The sequence below is a fragment of the Astyanax mexicanus genome, unplaced genomic scaffold, assembly GCF_023375975.1.
Source record: "Astyanax mexicanus isolate ESR-SI-001 unplaced genomic scaffold, AstMex3_surface scaffold_33, whole genome shotgun sequence".
In the NCBI taxonomy this organism is placed as follows: Eukaryota; Metazoa; Chordata; class Actinopteri; order Characiformes; family Acestrorhamphidae; genus Astyanax; species Astyanax mexicanus.
In genome coordinates, this window is record NW_026040043.1 from 4,681,856 (window position 1) to 4,700,000 (window position 18,145).

At 41.3% G+C, this 18,145-nt stretch overlaps 2 protein-coding genes across 5 annotated transcripts in view; both read right to left on the bottom strand.

Moving 5' to 3' along the window:
- LOC125789955 (uncharacterized) overlaps nt 1–18,145 on the bottom strand; it is a 176,463-nt gene that overhangs the window by 111,944 nt on the left and 46,374 nt on the right. Inside the window, exon 1 of one of the 2 annotated variants that reach the window (XM_049473057.1) lies at nt 13,970–14,229. The exons of the other annotated variant lie outside the window; for it this stretch is intronic. The gene's annotated coding sequence lies outside the window, so the exon portion shown is untranslated. Of the gene's footprint in view, nt 1–13,969; nt 14,230–18,145 lie in introns of those variants that run through there. 2 annotated transcript variants of the gene reach the window in all.
- LOC125789953 (uncharacterized) overlaps nt 1–18,145 on the bottom strand; it is a 91,058-nt gene that overhangs the window by 34,524 nt on the left and 38,389 nt on the right. The window lies entirely within an intron of this gene.

Here is an 18,145-nt window from a genome sequence, read left to right on the forward strand (position 1 = left end):
GTAGGTAATGAATATGTAAATGATAGTACACCAGCTAATGGAGCACATATCACACTATAACCTTTATAGTCAGGATCATAAACAATATCAACAGCAATCAACACTCAATCCCACAAAAAACACACACAATGCTAAGGAAAGTTGTTCCATTCTTGTTTGTGGAGGCTTCTAGCTGCTCAGAAGTCCTGGCCCGTTTTTCATTTTATGAAGCATCAAATATTTTTATTAGTGAAATGACTGGAATGCAGTGAGACTAGCTTTTCACCTAGACTCTTCAGACTCTGCAAAGTCATGCTGTAGCGATGGATGCAGTATGTGGTTTAGCATTGTCTTGCTTGAATATAGGAAAGAGAGGCCTTTGAAAAGGAAAGAGAAACTGTCTGGACGGGAGAATATGTTGTGCTGAAACCTCTATATTGTTCAGCCTTGACTGTACTTTACCAGATGTGTAAGCATGCTGTAGCACTAATGCAACCCCATAGCATCAGAGATGCAGGTTTTTGAACTGTGTGCCGATAACAAGCTGTACAGTAACTCTCTATTTTGTATAGGGCTGCAGCTATCGATTATTTTTGTAATCGAGTACTCTACTGAAAAATCGATTCGATTAATCGAGTAATCGGACAAAACATTTTTGTTTAGTTGAAGAGCAATTAAAAAGACATTCCACTTAATAATGAATGACCAATTGGTTTTCTTGTTTAGATAAGATATATTTTTAAATTCACAATATACATTTCCAAATTGCAAATACAAATAAATAAAACACAATAAAGAAATAAATCCAAGTAAAAAATACATTTAATTACATTACTTTCAAATTTAGATTTCTTTTAAGTATTAAATATAGGGTATTAATTAATAAAAAAGGCATAAACATTGTCTTTGTGTTGTGCATCTTAGCTTCTGAACAGCAGAGACATTGCCAGTTCTGCCAGTGTTGGATAAGTGTGCTGTTCTCCATGGATCGCCACCTTGCCGCTGGTGGAGAACCTTGTGTGTTCCGATGAACCTGAGAACGATGCCTGGAAGGCTCACCCATGGCGGTAAGGTCGAGGGGGAGGTTCCAGACAAAGTGCGATCCAAAGAAGACCTTACCAGTGGAACAGGCAAGGGATGATGGGTGCATCACAACGACTGGGAACGCGGATAAGGGCTGCAACAGAAATGGGTCTCCAGTCATCTTAGTCTCCATGCCACTGGGCTCTGACCCAAATCTGCCAAGGATTGTGTGGTGGCTGACTGTGCACCAGCCTCTACACGTTAAACAAAATCACGCACAGGCGCCCTCTATAAAAAAAAAGGGAAATCCACCTTAACTTTGGTTTAAGTCCACTGGCGACCAGTAAGTGGCGACGGGGGCAGGATCGTGAAATCTGGAAGCTCCTAGTCATGAGCTGGCACAGATTGTGGTGGGTGCAAGATCTGTCACTTAATCATAACACAAGTTAAGTTATGGTTATGCATAGTTAAATTACAAGAGATTTAGGAGAAACAGCCTTCAAGTCAGAACTTGAAACATATCCAAGGAATGAGAGCACCCTGCCAAAAACAACAAACACACCATCCGCAGCTTCCATCAGTTCTCACTCCTCCACCTGCTCTGAACCCGGAGAGGGAGTTCCACAGAAATGAGAGAACAGGCTGGTGTTGGTGTGTCAAGCCCTCACTCTTCAACTCCACTTCTGAAGATCTATACATCAGAGCATCCTGGTCCGTGTACATTTTGACAGTTTGATTCTTGAACTGAATAGAGAGCTGAAGAAATGAAAAATCCTACTCCGGAAGACTTTTAAGGATTTTTAAATGACATCACTGCATCCACGCCCACAAAGCATGCGGAAATGGAGAAGGCAACGCCCAAATATACATCACAAACGTATTAATTAACTAGGTTCTTATCTAATTAGACAGCCAGTAAAGCACTAATATAATTTATATTTTAGATAAGCTGTTTGTTCAGTAAAACAATATTAATGACCTTATTTGTAGCATGTTATACGTATATGTGATGTGGCAAGGTAGCCCATCACCATTTATTAATTTATTACCATATTATTATGTGCGAAAATGTTAATTAGCGCTATTTGTGTAATTGTTTTTGTTCGTTTTATGTTTTATGTTTAATGGGTAGCCTCCCCTTAAGGGCTTTGTTGGTATGATCGGGGCGGGGCTTAATGTGTAAATGCCGGCTGGGGTACTCAGTTGGGAAATAACTCTCTCGGGGTACGGAAGCTCTGTCTGCTGTAATTATACAGCGTCTGCTAGCCGCTTGTAGCAGCGCATAGTTTAAGCAGAGTGAGTGAGAGAGTGAAAGTAAGGATGACTGGCCTCGCTGCTACCCTCATGTAAATATCTGTATATATACTTACCGTTTTCTTTCGTTTGTATCAGTTTTTGTTTGTGTTTTTTGGTGTAATTAATCGATAATAAATCACCGTTCACTTAGAAATCTGACTCTCATCTCCTCTTCCACACCACACTCGGGGTCCTGGTCATTTGGTTACACGTAAATCCTAAAGAAACCCTTTTAAGTGGGCAAACATCTTTACAAATGGTGGCAGTGGAGTTCAAAGCATGGAGAAACGTCGCTTCACGGTGAGCGGACTGTGGAAAGCGTGCTACACACCGCGTCATGGCATCACCTAGGCGACAATGTACAGTGGACAAGCGGAGATGGCGCCAAAGAAACAAATGCCTGCAGTCTTTAAGCCCACTAGTAGAGCTCAACCGCGTTTTAGATGTGCTAAAAGCAGTAGTGCATGGAGTGCAGCTATGCCAAATACTGTTCGTGTTTTTAAATGTTTTAACTGCAACGAACCTGGTCACAAAGCTAGCGTATGCCCCAAGCTGGGTAAAAGCATTAGCCAGCTATGTTACAGCCCTAATTCTAACACCACAGTTGTGAGTGGAGAACCAAAATAAATTACTGTTAATGTCAAAATAGGCGGGAAAAAACTGACAGCGCTGATAGACACGTTTCTGAAGGCAGAACAGGGTAAACCAGACAAGGGCAGTTTGTTTGTCATTAAAGATCACATGTTGTACAGACAGAAAGGAGAACAAGAACAGCTGGTAGTTCCCAAAGATCTCAGAGCCGAAGTCTTGAAAATGGGTCATTCTGAACAATGGGCAGGTCACTTGGGAAATGCCAAGTCGCATTTCAGCTAGGTTTTATTGGCCTGGGCTTCATCTTGACGTATCCAGTTACTGTCGTTCATGTCCTAAGTGTCAGTTAACTACTCCGGCCAAAAAATCGGATAGAGCTCCCCTAATAAATGTGCCCATTATTGACGAGCCCTTTTCTCGCATAGCAATGGATATTGTAGGACCACTACCATGCAGTCGTTCTGGTAACAGGTATATCCTTACGTTGTGTGATTATGCTACCCGCTACCCAGAAGCTTTCCCTCTCCGCAATATTAAGACCAGACAGGTGGTAAATGCTCTAATTCAGCTGATCTCACAGGTAGGTATACCCAGGGAAATTTTAACTGATCAGGGCACAAATTTTACCTCCAAGCAGCTTAAGAATGTTTTTAGTTTGTTGAACATTGAAGGCTTGAGGACAACTTGCTTCCACCCCCAAGGTGATGGGCTCATGGAAAGGTTTAACAAGATGCTAAAAGCAATGCTGAGACGTTTTGTGAATGAGACTGTTTCTGACTGGGACACCTGGTTGCCATATGTCCTGTTCGCGTACAGGGAGGTGCCACAGGCGTTTTTTTTTTTAGCGCACGTGGAAGACTTCATTATAAAAAAAACATTATCTATCATTGATTTGGGCTAGAGCGGCTAGTTTATCTGGTGACCAGTCGGCTAAAGATGCTTAGTAGTTTGGTGCTGTATGAGACATTTTACAAATTATTTCACATTGGGCTTAGAGGGCAAATGGTAGGATTTTACTTGATGTGTATGTTACCTGGCTGGTGGGACATGGGGGAGAAGAAGCCTGTCTGTTGCCGTGCGTGCTGTGCTGAAGACTCGCTGAACTGAACTGCTGCTGCAGCACATCTAGGGCCCTATTTTAATGGTCTATAACGCACTAGTTAATTGCGCTTTGCGCAGCTGGATTTAGGGGCGTGTCCTGTGTCTTTGGTATCGTAAGGGCGCGAAAAATAGGCCTTGCGCAGCTCCAACGGCGCAAAGGGCGTGTTTTAATTCCCTTAATGATTCATGGGTGTGTTTTGGGCGTAACATGGAATAAACCAATCAGTGTGTCTGTATCCATCACCTTTAAGAGGCAGCTGCGCTCTGACTTCTGTTTATTCCTATTTTAAGAGCGCATAAACTGACTGCACGTCAAGCTGTTTAAATAAGGGAAGCAGCTGAAATAAGGGAAGTGTAATGTTATTTTATTCTTTATTCTGTTTATTGTTTATGTAAAAACTGGGTTTGCAACATTGAATAGTAATCAAGCAATCGATTATTTACACTGGAGGGGGACCCTCATTTACAATGCCACTGAGCATTTACAGTTTAAAAGGGATTAAAAATATTTTTTTAAAAATTAGAAATAAAAACTGACATTTAAGAATTTATATCTCATGAAGAAAAAAAATAGTAGTGAATATAAAGTAAAATGATAAGAATGATAAAAAATTATAAAATTTATATGAGTAAACGAAGAACATGGGAATCATGGGAAAATATATATAAATGTTTAATGTTTTTTTATATAATTTGATCAATAAAATAATTAAAATAATTAAAATTAATAAAAAAATAAATAATAATATATAAACGTATTAAAAAACTAATTTAAAACAATCACAGGCTTTCTGATAAAAGTTTCAGTATAATAAACAGCAGAATAATAAAAGTTTCAGTTTCAAATCATTGAAACAGCTCATCAAAACCTCAACCTATACTTTATATTTGACAATATTTGATTAACTTTACAGGTCCTTACTTATCTTAATTTATTTAACTAAACTGAGTTTCTATTATTTGTAGCCTCGCGCTGAATTCAGCTCCGTGCTGCGAAAGAGAGAGAGAGAGAGAGTGAGAGAGGCGCAGCGCATTTTGCCTGATTTCTTTTGATTAATTATCCGTAAATATAAAGTTTATACCATGAATTTCACTACACTTGATACGACCTTATTTATTAAAAGACTTTTTTAAGAAAACAGAGGTAATCCCGTGCCGCGCGCGCTGCCAAATCCGCTACGCGCGCCTGCGGTCCTTTTTGAGCGCTGGACCAGATTTTCATTAATGAATTAATATATTTAATATTTTAATAAATTTGCCCTGGTGATAAGAAACGAACGCTAACATATAGCTTTATATTTCTGTGTATTTTAAAAGTTTTAAATTTTATATAATTGACGGACAGAAAAAACTCTTCCGAGGGTACGGAAGCTCTGTCTGGTGTAATTATACAGCGTCTGCTAGCCGCTCATAGCAGCGCATAGTTTAAACCATAGACTGTATATAGCTGGACAGAGCATCGTCTCTTAAAAGTGAAGCCACCACAGGTCGGGCGCCCCCTGCTGTTCGGCTGCAGAAAGCTGTGTAACTCCACCCATCCCCATAGGTTTCAATGGCAAAACAGACAACTTTCAATCACGTTTTTTTCTAATATACTGTAATTCTACCTCCATTATTTAAATGCAACAGCTAGTGTAACCTCTGCTTATATTGTCAAATTTTTATATCCCCACAGAATTCGGTTTTTAAAACTTTATTCGGCTCTATTCAAAAAAGGTGTGGTTATGGTAAAAGGGCTGCTTATGAGCGGGAACAATAACAGACCGTCAGCTCCGCTCCGCCCCGCTCTGCAGTCTGTGACCGCGAGGCAGCCCTCAGGGGCGGGGTTATTTAAATGAGTAGGCGGTCTCTCCACAGCCTTTCTCCCTCCTCTGGTCTCTACTGCGCAGACTCTGGTCTCTGAATCGCCAAAATGGTGGAAGATTTTGGCTTCATTTTCATTGAATGAATGGGAACGGCGACACGGCGTCCATCTTTATATACAGTCTATGGTTTAAACAGAGTGAGTGAGAGAGTGAAAGTAAGGAGGGCTGGCCTGCGGCTACCCTCATGTAAATATCTGTATATATACTTACCGTTTTCTTTCGTTTGTATCAGTTTTTGTTTGTGTTTATTGGTGTAATTAATCGCTAATAAATCTGACTCTCATCTCCTCTTCCACACCACACTCGGGGTCCTGGTCATTTGGTTACATGTAAATCCTAAAGAAACCCTTTAAAGTGGGCAAACATCGTTACAATATACATACATATATTATTTATAATGTGTATGGCGGGAGGCCGAGGACTAAAAGGGTCGGCCACCACAAAGACTATGATTGAGGCGACGGAAGCTGCCCAAACTGTCCTGGCCATGTCCCGGGCTTCTGAACGAAGACCCATAGCGCCCTCCCCTTTAAAGAAAGAGAGGCCCCTATTGCGTTATAGCCCCAAGGCCAATGACCTTAAGCCTCCAAGGCTCCCTAATCCGGGATACCGGCCCAAAGAGTCGATCCCCAGTCCCCCTGATGAGCCCATGCCCACAGAGCCCGAAAGCCCACAACGCTTCACCCCTGCTCCCAAAGCTTGGCTCGCAGGATGTGGACTTCACTCTAGCCCGGTCCAACCCCCACCCACGTGTGTTCTCCAGCTAGACGGCAGGAAGTTAACCGCTGTCTTGGACTCAGGGAGCACAATAACCTTGGCCCAACCCAGCGCCATCCCGTGGGTCCGACTGGGGCCAGACACCTTAAAGGTGACCTGTGTGCATGGAGACGGACGGACCGTAGCCACAGCTCCAGTTGAGCTGGGTCGGCCTGGGGAAAGCTGGCCCCTCATGATTGGGTTACTCCCGGACCTCCCCGTACCCCTGATAGTCGGCCGAGACTACCCCAACTTCGAAGCTGAGCTGCGCGGAGCCCCACGTCTCCAGAGCCGAGCCGGGTCCCGCCGGCGAAGAAGGCCGTGGATGCGCCCCGTCCTGGCCGCCAGCGGACGCTCCCTCTTGGAAGAGAGTGCATCAGGAGGTGAGAGAACTCTTGAGTCTAATCCTCTCTTCTCTCTTCACCAACAGGTCCTCAGAGAGGGACGTTTCGGTTGCGAACAAAAAGAGGACCCCCGGCTCCAGAACGTGTGGGCCAACATCAAGGAGGTGGATGGCAAACCGACGGTACCTGAACTACCAGCTTCCCCCTACTTCATCATCAAAAATCACTTGGCCTATAGAGTGGTAGTTGTGAATGGGGGAAAAGGTAGAGCAGCTCCTGTTCCCATTGCGGCACGTGGACGCTGTGATGCACCAACACCCACTAGGAGGACATCTAGCGGCAGAAAACACCTTGGCCCGGATCCTACAGCGCTTCTACTGGCCTTCCATCCACGCCGAAGTGAAAAACCACTGCCGCCGGTGTGCCACGTGCCAGCTCACCAGCCCCTATAAGCCAGCTCCGGCTCCCCTGGTCCCCCTTCCCATCATCGACACCCCGTTCGAGAGGCTCGGGATGGATCTCGTGGGGCCTCTTCCCAAGTCGGCTCGGGGGAATGAGTACATCCTGGTCCTGGTAGACTACGCCACCCGCTTCCCGGACGCGGTGCCCCTCAGGAAGGCGAACTCGAGGGCGGTGGCAAAGGAGCTTGTCTTGTTGATAAGTCGGGTGGGGATCCCGAAAGAAATTCTCACCGACCAAGGTACGCCCTTCGTCTCCAAACTCATGTCTGATCTGTGTCATCTCCTGCAGGTTAAACATCTCACCACGTCCAGTTGGCATCCCCAGATGGACGCTCTGGTTGAGCGTTTCAACCAGACTCTCAAGAAGATGCTGAAGCGGATCGTAGAGAAGGACCACCGTGACTGGGACCAACTCCTCCCTCACGCACTTTTCGCAGTCCCCAAGGCCCCAAGCCTCCACAGGGTTCAGCCCGTTTGAACTGCTTTATGTGAGGAAGCCCCGCGGACTCCTCGATGTGGTGAAGGAGGCATGGGAGAGCCAGCCATCACCTTTGAGGTCTGTCATTGATCACGTGAAAAACATGAGTGAGAAAACCTCTCGTCCGGGAACACATGCAGGAGGCCCAACAGGCCCAGCAGAGGGTGTACAACCGGCCGGCCATCCTGAGGGAGTTCCAGCCGGGGGAACGAGTGATGGTTCTCATTCCCACTACAACGTGCAAGTTCCTGGCCCGCTGGCAAGGACCCTTCACCATTCGGGAGAAAATCAGCCCTGTCAACTACAGCGTTGGTCAGCCAGATAAGAGAAAAAAAGACTCAGGTATACCATATTAACCTGTTAAAAAAATGGATTGAGCCTTCTCCTCCTCTCTCTATGTTCTCCCAGGCTGTTCAGGACCGTGCCAGGGCGGAAGTTCCCTTTGGGGAAGATCTGTCCCCTCCACAGCAGCAAGACCTGCGTGAGTGCGTGGCATCACCGCCTCTTCTCGGACGTCCCCGGCCGCACCCAAGTACTGCACCATCGCATCTCTACCCCTCCCAGGGTGGTGGTAAGACAGCGCCCCTACCATCTCCCGGAGGCCAGGCGAAAAGCTGTCGAAGAGGAGGTAGAGAAAATGAGAAAACTGGGGGTTATCGAAGCATCATCCAGCCCATGGTCCAGCCCTATTGTTCTGGTGCCAAAGCCAGATAGATCATGGCGCTTTTGCAATGATTTCCGCTGGCTGAATGGAGTGTCCCGGTTCGACTCATACCCCCTGCCCTGGGTGGACGAACTCATCGACCGTCTGGGAAAGAGCCGGTACAATTCAACCCTGGACCTCACGAAGGGCTACTGGCAGGTACCCTTAGCACCAGAGGACCGGGAGAAGACGGCCTTCTCAACTCTAAAAGGTAAGCTCACATGTGAACCGGTCCTGAGGAATCCTAACTTCAAGAATCCCTTTGTCCTCCATACAGACGCCTCTGAAACCAGATTAGGAGCTGTGCTGGTACAGGACTTCGGCGGAGAGGAGCACCCCATCTTCTACCTGAGTCGGAAGCTTCTCCCTGCTGAAACACGCTATGCAGCCCTGGAACAAGAAGCGCTGGCCATCAAGTGGGCTGTCGACGAACTGCGCTACTTCCTAATAGGTAGACAGTTCACCCTAGTCACCAACCATGCGCCCCTGAAGTGGGTTTCCAAACACAAGGACACTAACGCTCGGTGACTAGGTGGAGTTCTCGTTCCAGGTGCGGCACCGACCAGGGAAGGAAAACTCGGATGCGGATGCTCTTTCTCGCCTCCACCAGGATTCTCTGTCCCTGTGCTGCCAGCTGAGGGGGGGGGGGGGGGGGGGGGGGTACTGTGGCGGGAGGCCTCCGAGAGGAGCGTTTCTGCTGGCTCCACAAAGCCAGAGGAATCGTGCTGAGCTTTCAGCACCTGGACAGCGCCGAACCCATGTGACCTGGAAGCAGCAGCACTGATCAGACACGGCTGGCAGCTCATGATGAGTGCTGCCTGAGAAACGAGAGGGACCTTTAAAAACGCCACTTCTGGAAGCTCTTGGGTATGGTTTGGCTGAACCCTGCTCCTCACAACTCTGATTTTTGTTGTTCTCTGTTTTTTAGAAGGCTGATTGGTACTTACCTGCCGAAGGACGATCCTGGAACCGACCCAGTGGTAGAGTGAGTTAACCTCCCCTGGCTGTGGGATTTATCCTGGACTCTTTAGCTGGCTAGCTAAACCACTCTCCCTTCCAGCCACCAGAGACTTTTTTTTTTTTTTTTTGCTTCTCTTTTGCCTTAAGGTGGAAAATAAATGCCCTACAGGGTTATTTGTGTTGAAACCTGCCTCTGTCTCCTGCTTTGCCTTGGTCCATTCAGCTAATTTGCTCACAATATATATATATATATATATATATATATATATATATATATATATATATATATATATATATATATATATATTTTTTTTTTTTTTTTTTTTTAATTTATCAATTTTTTTTTTTTACTTAGGGACTGATGAGGAAACTGAAACCCTCATAAAGCTGAGGTCAGACAGGGCTGCCAGCTTCACTGGCTGGAGATGCGGCCAAAAATGCCTGGGAGTAAGCAGGATTTTATTGGAATATCTGATTATTTAGCAGTGTGTGATAGCAATGTTCTGAAACAAAAGTGATAAAAGTGAGCGTTGTGATTGGCTCAGTTCATTGGTAGTCAACATCCTATCTAAAAGGGATCAGCTGTCCCATTTCCCCAATTACAGCTCCTTCCCTCCATTCCTCCTCCTCCTCCTCTCCTCGATTCCTCCACCTTCTTCCGGGGTAGGAGAGGAGGAGTAGGAAAGGAGGAGTAGGAGAGGAGGAGTAGCAAAAGTTTTTGGACGCAGCCTGTATTTACTCTCGATTTAATATTCTCCGGAGTTTCAGGATAAAGTTGAAGGGAGAACTAGAAAGGAGAAACTCTACGGTGAATTAGTGGAGGATTTATCTCGGGTAGGATATGTTCACACTGAAGAGCAAGTGATAAACAAGCTGAAAAAGCTTATAAATGGAGTGGAGCTGGGCGGGGGGGTGTACCTGTGTTTTATGATGTGCTGGACAGCGTGCTGGACAGTAGGTCAGCTACGAGATCACTGGGGCGCTCCGACTCCACCCACATCAGCCAATAGTGATGTGATGTTTTGACGGTTCCACTAAAACTGGTGGAAATGCAGGCCGGTTTGCCGAGAAGGGTAATGCTGCAGGTCGGAGCCCCAGTGGGCGTGGCTAAAGGGCGGAGCATGTGTCAATCATTTTCGACTGCAGCCAATCAGATACTACACTGTCGTTGTCAATGACTTTTTATTAAGCCAATCTTCAGACAGACCAAGCTGTCCATCATTTTTTACTGCAGCCAATCACCTATCACCAATCAAGAGATCTGTCAAAAGAAGGCGGAAACTGCGTTGCTACCGGTTAAACGTAGCGCGATTTAAACTTCTGAACAGCGGTGTAGTTAGTCCTGCCTATATGCCGCTTTTAAACAGAAGTAACTGAATGAAACGTTAGAAAAGCCCTGACTTTAAATATTTTTAAATCAAAGATTAAAATACTAGTTTTTCTGGAATGGCACTTTCGTGATTTTTTTCCTTTATTGCAGTAATTGCATTAAATCGTGTGTATATATATATATATATATATATATATATATATACATACACATATATAAGAATGATGGACAGCTTGGTCTGTCTGAGGATTGGCTTAATAAAAAGTGATTGACAACGAAAGTGTAGTATCTGATTGGCTGCAGTCGAAAATGATTGACACATGCTCCGCCCTTTAGCCACGCCCACTGGGGCTCCGGCCTGCAGCATTACATAGATGGGTTTGCCAATAATATCTGGCTGCAGCGCCGCAGGACCACCACCCCGCCCACTGCGGATATACACAAGTAGATTCAGGCCAGCAGCATTCTGTGCATGCGTTGACACTTGTTTACACTTGTGATGTTACGCTGGTAAACACTTTAATAGTTTTAAGAAGTATCTGATCATTCAGGACAAAAATACTTTCATTTAAACGCAGGGTAAATATTACACATAATAGGATTATAACGTTGGTGCAATTTATATTTATAATTGCCTTGTATTATTATTGCATTTCTCTCTCTCTCTCTCTCTCTCTCTCTCTCTCTCTCTATATATATATATATATATATATATATATATATATATATATATATATATACATATGTACAATGTTCTGCATATATATATATGTATCCAGAACAATGTATATTTCCCTTCATTCCATGTTAATAATACAATCTTTATATTTTCTTTCGTTCCACCAATATCTCTAAATTGCCATAGTCACTTTAAACATCTGCATTTTATACGTAAATAATACTGTATTTTGCACTTCTGGTTAGATGCTAACTGCATTGCATGTTGGACTGCTCGGTTAAAATGAAGTTTTAGGTGACTCCTTAGTTTAGTGACCGATGTTGGCTTAAAATGCTCTACGGAGCTAAACGGGCAAGTGATAGTTGCTGCAACATGTACCACATCTCTAATATACCGGCAGGGGAGTCCCTTTTTGGACTGAGACATGCAACGAGAAATGCATTGTAATGGCAGCGGAATCGCGTTGTCCTACTGCGCGTGCGCACTGGCCTGAATCTACTGGCGTATATCCGCGGTTGGCGCGGCGGTGGTCCTGCGGCTCTGCAGCCAGACTCTTCTCCGGTTCGCTGAAAAGCACCGCGGTTCTTATAAGTCCGAACGGAACTGGTTCAAGAACCAGAGTTATTTTGGTGGAAAAGCGCTGTCTGTGGTCCCAGCATCACTCTGATCCAGAACAATAACTGAAGCTCTGTTTAATAGGCTGTTTGATTTCTGAACACATACAGAGGTTCTCCTTTTTTTCTGTAAGCTCCATATAAACTGTATAAAAATCATAATAGAGACAGATCTTTAACTTACCGGGTGAAAAGTAAAGCGCTGAGCTCTGAAATCCGCTCTGATCTCTTTCTGAAATGGTGTCCGTTAACCGTTAGCTTTCAGTTTCACCCTCCTTCATTAACCCTTCAGACTCCAGCAAAACTGAAGAACCGGGAAACCTCTAGAGGAGAACACCCACTCCAGAATGTGTTCTGTGTTTGTTTCAGTACTGCAGATATTATTGGTAAAGTTCTATCTATAAGCAGAGAAACAGAGCACTTTGTTTTAATGCCATCTTGAAAATATTTTGTTATACATTTTGCTAAAACTTTTCAATGTGTTTTTTTTCTAGCTGTTTTAGGACATTGCTTACTAATTTGTATTTTTATTAAACATAATATGCATACATAAAAATGTATAGTTTATTATTATTAATGTTATAAAAAGCAATACTAATTGACTTATTGTGTTGATGTTAACTGGGACATTGAACCAGACATTGACTTTTCTTATTTCCATTCCAGTCTATAAATAATAATGAATAGGGGTGAATGGCCAGAACCATTCCAGCAGTCATACCATGCCTTAGCAGCTCACTTACAGTGGCACACTTTGGAAGGTTAAAGGCTTGTTGGGCTGTCTGAATTCGCTAGTGGGCTAGTGAATTGGGACAGGGCCTGGAAAAAAACACCCTTATAAGGAGACAATGAGCCCGAGAACGGGCGGAAACTTGAGTCACACTGAGCTCGACAGAGAGACAGGGTCGCTTTATTTCCACATTCACTGACAAAAATGACCTAATTTTTTTGCAAACTTTGAATTAAACATTTTGAGCATCAAATACGTTTCCATATTGTCCTTGGAAGCTCTACAAACTGAAACTAAGCCTTATTCATAAAGAATGCTTTTGGCCAACACTTAATGTCATGTAATGTTAGATTAGTGATTACTGGTATTGAACTATTAAAAGTAGTTGTCATGCTGTCAAATGTTAATTAACTACCAGAAATTGCTACAGTAAGATCAAATAAGGACATGTTTAATAGACAAATTCAACTTAAATTTCAACAATAATCTTTTCTAAAATACCAACATATGTTCTTTTTGTCATTTTCTCATTGAGAAAATTATTCATCTTAGTGAATAATCTTAGTCAGATACAATATTAGCACTTAGTACAACTCTCAATTGCAGTAATAACCTGGCAAAACATTGTGTGTTTTGCTTGTGTGTTACAACTGCCTTCTTCAATCACCAGAGATTTTCTATGGGATTCAAGTCAGGCGATTAAGATTGCTACTCCAGAATCATCCAGCCCCACATATATATATATATATATATATATATATATATATATATATATATATATATATATATATATATATATATATATATGCCTCTTTATATAAACTCAAATAAGGCTGTTTTTGTTTGGAATGAGAGCACTGCTGTACACTGCAAAAACTAACTGGTCACTCGCGCTGGAGCTGAAGGATAAAATTCGCCTCAGCGGAGCGGCTAACTGTAACCCTAGCTAACGCTAACCCCTTTCCCCCTCAGACTGACCCACAGATACAGCTAGATATGAGTTTAGACTCAGTCTAACTCACTCTGCAGCTCCACTCCTGAAAGTATCCGGTTCCTCACCTTTTAAAGACAGAATTTAACCCGTGAAGCAGCTCCTCAGTTCAGCTCCAGTAACGTTCAGCTCAGAGAAAAGTCCTCAGCTTTCAGTCCAACTCCTTTATATCCCTCACACGGAGCTCAGAACTGAGAATAACACTCATACTGCACTGATATCTTACTGATACTGTAAATAAACCTGATCTACACGCTGGAAATAATGCTCAGAATGTGGAAATTAAACCCTGTAAATTTCACATCATAACGGAGGAGTTTCAGCTAACCCTCCTCTAACCCAGGAGAGAGCTCGCGCTGTAACACTGACCAATCAGAGCTCAGGTCACGGTGATACAGCCCCGCCCACGCAGTGCTCTCATTGGTCAGAGAGTCTGTCACTCAGATTTTTTTTTGCAGCTCAGAGTTTCTCTATGAATTATTATTAATATATTACTAATTATTACACTTATAATTCTTAATTTTTTTATATTACTGACATTATTCATTTCTATATAATATTAACTGTTAATATTATTATTTGTTAATCATATTATTATTACCAGTATATATTTAATAATTAATTAGTTTGTATTATTATTATTATTATTATTATTATTATTATTATTATTATTATTATTATTATTATTATTATTATTATTATTATTATTATTATTCGAACTGGTTCTACTTACACTATATTGAATAAATGCAAATAAATGAACTCCCTATATTTATAATTGTTTATTTGTCTCTTAATCATAATATTTCTATTATTTTATATTAAATTGCTTATTATTACTCGTTTTATTGTTGTTGTTATGTTGTATGTGACAGTGTTGTGTAAGGGGGTGTTGTGGCATGTTTCAATCAGCAAATGGCGCCAAAACGCCAAAAATTATTCATTGGTCCAGATCCGGTCTGGACAGGGTCTGGATTCTCCTGTTAGTAAATCCGCCATATAGTTATTCTCTTGGAGCCCCTAGAGGCCGATGTGCACTGTGTGCTGCATCAGGTCACGTGACTGTAGGAAAGAAACACATAAAAAAAGATATACATATTTATTCTATAATATAAATATTTATTCATATTTATTTATATATAGTATTAATATTATATATATATATATATATATATATATATATATATATATATATATATATATATATATATATATATACTGTCTCTGCTAAACTTGGAATGATAAATATATGGGCGCATATTTTTATACATAAAATACATTCATAATAAACATTTATATCTTGGTTTAATATTCAAATTTATTCATAAATGCATTTTACATATGTTTCTAGATCTGTCACAATGACCATTGTGTATGTTATACTATCCTATAAACTGTTATTGTGTTTATAGACCATTTCAGTCTACTGATATAGTGATAATATAACAGCATATTAATGCATTTAAACATTACTTTAAAAGAACAATTCACTTTTAAGTATTAAGAAGGTTCAGACAAATCCAACTTCTGTTTTAAAACAGTAAAGAACTGGGAGGAATTTCAGTGTGTAAAGGGCAAAAGTTAACTTTCTGCCTCATTCATTCTAATGGGATTTTCTAAACACAGTGAGTCAGCAACAATTACTGAGATTATGCCTGTATATTGTACAATAATCTGATTATGTAATTATTGTGACAGATCTGTCTACTTTATATGGGAAGAAATACAGTTAGAAAATTATTTGCATTTAACCCACATGGAACAGAAATAATTGGGTGTACATTTATTGTAAATGTATGTAAACCAGAACTTTACATGTTTTTAGATCTGTCTCAATAACGTTTTTGATTGTATAAATCCCATGTATTTTTTATGTTAATTGGATTTCATTCATGTTAAACCTTTAATTTTAATGTGATTTCCTCTTTATGGAGTGAGCAGTTCTGAGGTCAGCAACAATAATAATAAAGTAATTGTTGTGACAGATCTCTATATTTATATTTTGTATGAAAAATTAATACAGTTACAAAATAATTTACATTTTACTTACATGAAATACAAATATTTGGGCATGAAATAGAATTTATTGTATTCTAAAATTTCTAAATGTATTTTAAACAAGTGTAGAATATAAAGGACTTTTTTTCTTATTGTATAAATACATTTACATACATTTATTTGAAGTGTATGTAAACCAGAACAGACCAGCATAAGTTATATTTTGGATGCTGGTATTCTGGTCTGCCTGGTCTGCCTGGGTTACTATCTAAACCAGCTCCAGATCCTCATAAACCATAAACATTTATACAGTATAAAGCAGAATCCAGTGATGCAGTGCTTTAGAAGGGGAATAATTCTCAGAGCGTTTATAATCTGATAATTACGGTAAACCTGCCTGAGGACCCACACCTTCAGGAAGGGGGCGTTCCCTGTAGAATCTGCCTCAGCTCTGCAGCAGGAGTCAGAAGGTGAGTTTAGAGTTTATAAACTACAGATTAAACAGCTTTTACAACCTGGAGATCCTCTCCTTCTTAGCTTTATATAAAATAGAGTGTAAATAACGCGTGTTCTTAGTGTACAGAAGTGATGTATCAGGATTACAGAGCGAGTTCAGTCTGTAGAACTGTGGAAATACTGGAACTGTTATCAGTCTGACTGTGAAAACAGGGCTTTATTTATAGATTTACATTTATAGCGTTTATCACTCTTACAGAAGCTCTTAACTGTTCACTCAGAAAGTTTCTCCAGCGAGTGAGACTAGACTCCAGAGTCTAAACCCTCCTCTAGTCTGTAGATACTGTACAGTACTATAGTCAGTACTGTAGTGCTGCCTAGATCCAGAGATCTACACTCAGCAGCTCACAGTGCTGGAGGAACTACACACACCCTGTACTGCAGTTACAGTACAGATACACACATCACATATTACTCCAGTTAAACTCCTCCCTTTAGACCTCCACTGGAGTAAAAGTACACAAATATTTAGCTATACTTAAATACCAGTCAAAAGTTTGAACACATGTTAAATTCAGTGTTTTCTCATATTCTAAAATGTTCTGTATTGTAGATTAATACTAAACTCATTCAAACTATGAAGAAAAACATGGAATTATTTAGTAACAAAACAAAATGAATGCTTAAAATAATTAAAGAAATATGTCTTCTTTATCTTTTATGTAACCAATGAAGTGTTGTTAGTGCAGCCCAGAACCTACAAAACTGAGACTGCAAATATATGTTGCAGACCGTATGAACCCAAGATATCTCATGTCTCCACTTTCATTTAATAATATACATCCTTTTCTGCATTTCTGCCTTTTTTCTTTCCTTATTTTTCAGTTTTGTTTGAAAACTACTCTGGTGTGCACTTCTAAATCTGGGTAATGGTGACATCTGCAGGACAGAGGCAGCACTGCATGCATCTGTACAGAACCGCAACACTGTAGAACTGAGGGTCAATAAAATAATAACAGGATAACATCACTAACTATTATTCATTTACTTATAATTGTTTATCTTCTACTATTAATTATTTAGTACAGTGGTACTTAAGGCATCCTGAGGTGGTACACCAGCAGTGATGTGAGTAATGCCTTACTTTGTAACACGTTACTTTAATTACGTTACTATTTCTAGACCAGAAATCACTTAAATAGAACCTGTCTGACAACATGAAGCAGATAAAAGATCTCAAAAATCAGCACATTATTATACCCTGATCTGAAGAAATTCAACAACAGATGAAAAAAATGAAGTCATTGATCATCTATCAGTCTGGAAAAGGTTATAAAGTCATTTCTAAAGCTTTAGGACTCCAGAGAACCACAGTGATTCACTATTATTATTCACTAATGGAGAAAAAACATAAAACACTGGTGAACCTTCCCAGGAGTGACCAGCCGGCCAAAAGAAATAACTCCAAAAGGGCATGAACAACTGGAGCTGCTTTGCTGCTTCAGGATCTGGATAACTTGCTGTAAGAGATGGAAGCAGGAATTCTGCTGTTTACCAGACAATCCTGATGGAGAATATCTGTCCATCTGTTCGTGACCTCAAGCTCAGGTGTACTTGGGTTCTGCAGCAGGACAATGACCCAAATCACACAAACAAGTTCACCTCTGAATGTCTTAAAAAACTAAATGAAGGTTTTGGAGGGTCTAGTTAGAGTCTGATTGAGATGCTGTGGATGATCTTAAACAGGACGTTTATGCTGGAAAATCCTCCAGTGTGTCTGAATTAAAACA